The sequence below is a fragment of the Notechis scutatus genome, chromosome 2 (genome assembly GCF_049901735.1).
Source record: "Notechis scutatus isolate UNSWTSFEM ecotype Mainland chromosome 2, rNotScu1.2, whole genome shotgun sequence".
In the NCBI taxonomy this organism is placed as follows: Eukaryota; Metazoa; Chordata; class Lepidosauria; order Squamata; family Elapidae; genus Notechis; species Notechis scutatus.
In genome coordinates this window covers 10,097,784-10,103,568 of record NC_142010.1, presented here as the reverse complement: position 1 = coordinate 10,103,568, position 5,785 = coordinate 10,097,784, and positions in this window count along the sequence as shown.

Below are 5,785 nucleotides of genomic sequence, written 5' to 3'. Positions count from 1 at the left end.
GTGGTATGTAATCATAATGGCTGTACTTCCCTATTCCTCCATACTGTCCATCACTTAATATCCACTTATAGGTATATGCCAACTCCTTCCCAATCGCTCACCATCTGCTACTTTCAGTTCCCCTTTTTCTCAATGTCCCAGACATTCGTGATCCAAAATTGCTCTTATTTTTGATTGTCCAATAAATATCTGCTTTTTTGCAGAAGTAGCAGATAGTAACGTATTACGAAGCTTGTAAAATCTCATCAAATTACAAATATTTCACCATGGTTGCAAAATCAGTTCAGCCAGAGGTTATTATATCTTGTTAATTTGAGGCCTTCAATTAAGCAGAGGCCTACACCAACTTTGGGGCCTAGTTGTCTTCCTCTCGTATACCCATATGAGCAGATCTAATTTTATGACATTTTTTTTGTGGTGAATAAGCAATAAGCAGTCCCTAAGTGTGAAGCCACTTCTCCAAATTTGCATTTTTTTTGCTACAAGTGTCTAAAAACCTGCAAATTGTGATCCGACGGCTGCAAGATTATGGAACTGGTTGCAAAAGCCAGCTGGTTGCCAAGTGCTTGTAATGTGGTCACATAACAGTGGGAAGGGAGGGCGTTTTACAATGGCCAGAATTGGTTTATGAGCCATAAACCCTTGAACTGTTAAGTGATTTTGTAATTTGAGCAGGGGTGGGCTTCAAAATTTTTAGCAAGGGGTTCTCTGCCCAGTTGCTGGATGGGCATGGCTATGGTGGGCGTGGCCTAGTCAGCCGCCTGCACCATGGTTCCGGAGGCTTTCCTTGAACTTCTGGGAGAGTGAAAACCTCTCCGGGCTCTGGAGGCTCTCTGGAAGCCAGAAACAGGCCCATTTCTGGCCTTCCCGAACTTCCGGGAGGCCCGTTTTTTGCTCTCCCCAAGCTTCCATACGCGCCCTGCACTTTCCTGCATCCAAAATGGGCCATGTGGGGACTCCTGGGAAAGGTGGGGTGGGCGGGGACAGCCAGGAGTGGGATTTGGGGGTTCTCTGAACTGGACAGAATCTTAGGGACTCTCCCGAACCCCTGCAAACCCCCAGCAGCCCACTCCTGAATTTGAGGACTACCTGTAAGGAAACCTTGATAAACCCTGAAACATTCACAAAACGGGCGAAATTTTATAAATGTTTGGAGTATTCTAGAATACTTCCCCGAGACCTCAAAGAATCCAGAAGAAAAAGAAATCATGTGTTTGGTGTGTGTGAAATATTTTTCTGGAATGTCTTACCTGGGTCTGCAGGTAAAAATGCCCTTGTTAGGAATGTAAGTCACCTAACAGTTAGTTGGGTTGGAAAATATATAAACCAGGATAGACATTTTAATACTGTCTCTCTAAGGCAGGGGTTCCCAACCTGGGGTGCGAGACGATATTCCAGGGGGTGTGAGAAAAGTCCAGGTAAATAATAGGATATTGGCTATATGTTGGCATTTTTATTTATTATTTATTTCAGGGGGTGCGAGGTTCGAATGAAATTTCTTTAGGGGTGTGGGGCGAAAAAAAGGTTGGAACCACTGCTCTAAGGCAGGGGTCCCCAACCACCGGTCCGCGGACTGGTACCGGTCCGTGGAACAAATCCTACCGGGCCGCTGGTATGCTGGCGCCGCCATCTTTTTGATGAAAAAGTGAGCTTTCCGGTGAGCTCCGCACTATTTCGGCGTGTAGTAGAAAGCCATTTCACCGGAAGCACGCCGCATCTTGTTTGAAAAAGAGTGCCGGTGAGGCGCTTTCATCAAAAAGGCCACTATGCGCGGTGCAGCGCCCAGCTGATGCCAGCCGGGTGAGCTTTTCCGGTAGAAAGCCATTTTGGGGACCTGTCTAAGGCAAAGTCCCTCATCCGCGGAAGACGCGAACAACTCCTACCGGCTGCTGGCTTCTGGGCGCATTTTGATGAAATGAAAAGTGCTTCCGTGAGCTTTTCGGTAGAAAGCTCACGAGCACGTTTCATCAAAGAGGTCAGCCGGAGAAAGCCATTTCTACCTGGAAACGAGCGGCCCGATCTTTTTTTCGTGAGGTCACCGAAGCACTTTTTCATCAAAAAGATGGCGGTGCCCAGCTGATGCCGGTACCGGGCCGCGGCGCCCAGCTGATGCTGGTACCGGGCCGCGGCGTAGAAAAGGTTGGGGATCACTGATGTAAATGGTTTAAAGATCTAAATAAGCCACCAACATATTAAAGCCTCAATTGACTGAAAGGCCTTGTTTCCATGTTATGTTAGGTCTGGGCTTGTATGCTTGGAGATTTTTTTGCTCTTCTTTTATTGCTGTAAGGGAACCTTCCAAAGAAGTCTTCAGTTTTCACTCAAAGGAACTGCATTAACAGGAACAGAATCAAGAACACATGACTTTCCACTGCTTTTTAAGGCCTCGGTAAGACCATAGTTGCATCCATTTTTGGTCACCACAATATAAGAAAATAGAATAACAGAGTTGGAAGGTACCTTGGAGGTCTTCTAGTCCAACCCCCTGCTTACGCAGGAAACCCTCTATCTGTCAACTCATGAAACATCCATATGCCTGTTTTCAAGTTGCCATAAACAAGGCGGGGAGAGAGAAATCTGAAGGAGCAGTACGGCAGTAAAACCAGAAGTACATTCCACCATTATTGTCAGCCTTCAAGAATCCTTCTGCTTGTCTTTCCGGCTGCCATTGAAAGGGAGGCGGGGAGATTAATTGGGCTATGTGTGTGTGTGTGGGGGGAAGAGTGCTGGAGGCTTGAGAGGATGAACTGTAATACTTGGGAAAACTTTCTTGACTATGCTTACTTGCTTACTGCAGCAGCTGTAGCTTCTTATCTATCCAGGCCAAGGTCAACCACCATGGGAAGCCAGATGCCTGAAACTCCACAGTTCTTTATGTTTTAGCCTCCAGTCCCGATTATCTTTGTTGCTGTTCTCTGCGCTATTTCTAGAGTCTCAACAGCTTTTTTTTACATCGTGGCGACCAAAATGTGAATGCAGTATTCCAAATGTGGCCTTAACCAAGGCATTATAAAGTGGTCTTAACACACGCCATGTGATCTTGATTCTATCCCTCTGTTAGGGTTGAGATATTGAGACTCTGGAAAAAGTGGGAAAAAAAAGCAAAAAAAAAGATGATTAAGGGACTGAAGGCTAAAACATAAAAAGAATGGTTGCAGGAATTGGGTATGTCTAGTTCAGGGGTAGGGAAAACTTGGCCCTTTTATCACTTATGGACTTCAACTCCCAGAATTCCTGAGTGAGCCATAAAAGGTTCCCCATCCCTGGCCTACTGGTTTTTCAGTTGTGGGGGAAATCAATTTTTGACTTGAATGGGACTGTTTAATATACAAATGTCCTAATTTTTGACTTGAATGGGACTGTTTAAAATATAAATGCCCTACATTTGTATATTAAACAGTCCCATTCAAGTCAAAATTTGATTTCCCTCACAACTGAAAAACCAGTAGGCCAGGGATGGGGAACTTTTTAGGGCTCACTCAGGAATTCTGGGAGTTGAAGTCCATAAGTGATAAAAGAGCCAGGTTTCCCTACCCCTGGTCTAGTTTACTGAAAAGGACTAAGGGTGATAGAATAGCATTATCCCAATATCTAAGGGATTGCCACAAAGAAGAGGGAAGTTCACCTAGTCCCCAAAGCATCTGAAGGAAGAACAAGTTGTAATGGATAGAAACTAATCAAGGAGAGAACCAACCTAGAATTAAACGTCATGACAGAATATTTAATCCGTGGAACAACTTGCTTCTATAAGTTGTGGGTGTTCCAATACTGGAGGGTTTTAAAGAAGAGACTGGACAATCATTTGTCTGAAAATGGTAGAGGGCCGTGATGGCGAACCTGTGGCACGCAGAGCCATTTGTGCCAGCACGCGAGCCACAGGCAAACTTACCTCACTGTGCATGCACGCGCCTCACTGCTGATTTTCAGCCTGTTTGAGGCCTTTTTCGGCCTCCAAGTGGCTTGAAAAAAAGCCTCTGCAGGCTTTGCAGGATGAAAAATAGGCCCGTTTTGTCACTTATAATACTGGAAGTGACAAAACAGGCCTATTATTTGTCCTGCAAAACCTTCAGAAGCCTTCCTCAATCCTCTGGGAGGCTGAAAAAGGCCTCAAACTGGCTGAAAATCGGCTGTGAGGTGCAGTGCAGGAAAGGGGGCGACAGGGGTTGGTGGGAATTGCGCATGCATGAGTAGGGGGCGTGGGGGCGCTCATTGCCTTCTGGGTGCTGGCACGAGAGCGTGAGCGTGCATTAGCCACCACTGTCCTATATGATTTCAGACAAGTGATCAGTCTCTTCTTAAAAACCTCCAGTGATGAAGCTCTGTGATGAACCCTAACCCTAACTTCTGATGGGAAGCTGTTCCACTGGTTAATTGTCCTCACCGTTCAGAAGTTCCTCCTTAATTCCAGGTTGCTTCTTTCCTTGATTACTTTCCATTCCTTGTTTCTTCTGCCTTCTGGTGCTTTAAGATTTTTTTTACAGACAGCTAAGCATATCAGTCTCCTCATTGTCAGAATAACAAAATTGGAACAGACCTTGGAAGTCTTCTAATCCAACCTGCTGCTCAAGCAGAACCTCCTATATCAGTGATGGTGAAGTTTTTTGTTGTGGTGTGCCAAAAGCATACACATGCTGGCACCCACAATGCAATGCGCCCCCCTGCGCATGCACATGCAACATCCCCGCCCCCTTACCTGCACTGCTCATGCGCATGCCTCCCAGCTGATTTTTGGCCCATTTGAGGCCCATTTTTGCCCTCCCGTAGGTTCGCGGGAAGCCTCTGGAAGCTGAAAACAGGCCCGTTTCAGCACCTCTGGTATTTCCGGGAGGCCCGTTTTTCGGCCTCCCGAGGCTGAGGAGGGTTCCCTCAAGCCTCCGGGAGGGTGAAAACAGCCTCAAACAGGCAAAACATCAGCTGGGAGGCGTGCGCATGCGCAGTGCAGGTAAGTTTGGCTGGGGCTCGCGTGCCCGCACAAATGGCTCTGCGTGCCACCTGTCGCACGTGTGCCATAGGTTCGCCATCATGGTGTTTTACCGTTTCAGACAATTGGTAGTCCAATCTCTTATTAAAAACCGAGATTATGCTTGTCTTGGAGTTATTGATTGGAATGGAGGTTTGCTGGAACATTGACATTATCTCAAAACTACCTTTATTGGAATAGCACCTGGCACACCTGTGGAATCTCGAAACTAAAAGTTTCCCAGATATCCCACAACGTCCCAAACTACAATGCATCCCCTTTCCCCCCCCCATCATCAGATCACATGGACCAATCACGGTCCGTCCCAGTGTAAGATCCGTTTTCCATCCTGCGCCACACTTAATAACCTTGAACTAAGAAAATAATTTTGTCTACTTAGAACTACTCAATTGAAATCACCCTCCTCCCACTTTCTCAGGCTATGTGGCAGTGTGGAATATGGCTTCCAAAGCTGACACCTAGTTTGGGGCCAGTTTCTGCTTTGTTTTCTTTCCCTTTTAGCTGTCACAGGAGCAGAGGTGGTATTCAGCAGGTTCTGACCAGTTCTGGAGAATCGGTAGTGGAAATTTTGAGTAGTTCGGAGAACTGGTAGCGGAAATGATGAGTAGTTTGGAATACCACCTCTGACTGGCCCCACCCCCATCTATTCTTTGCCTCCCAAGTCCCAGGTGATTGGCTGGGTTTTCTTTGGTTTCCCTGCACAGGAGAATGGAGCTGGAAAGCAGGTTAGTGGGGTCAGGAGAGAATGGGGACTTTACTGTATCCTTCCCCTGCCACACCCACCAAGCCACGCCACGCCCATAG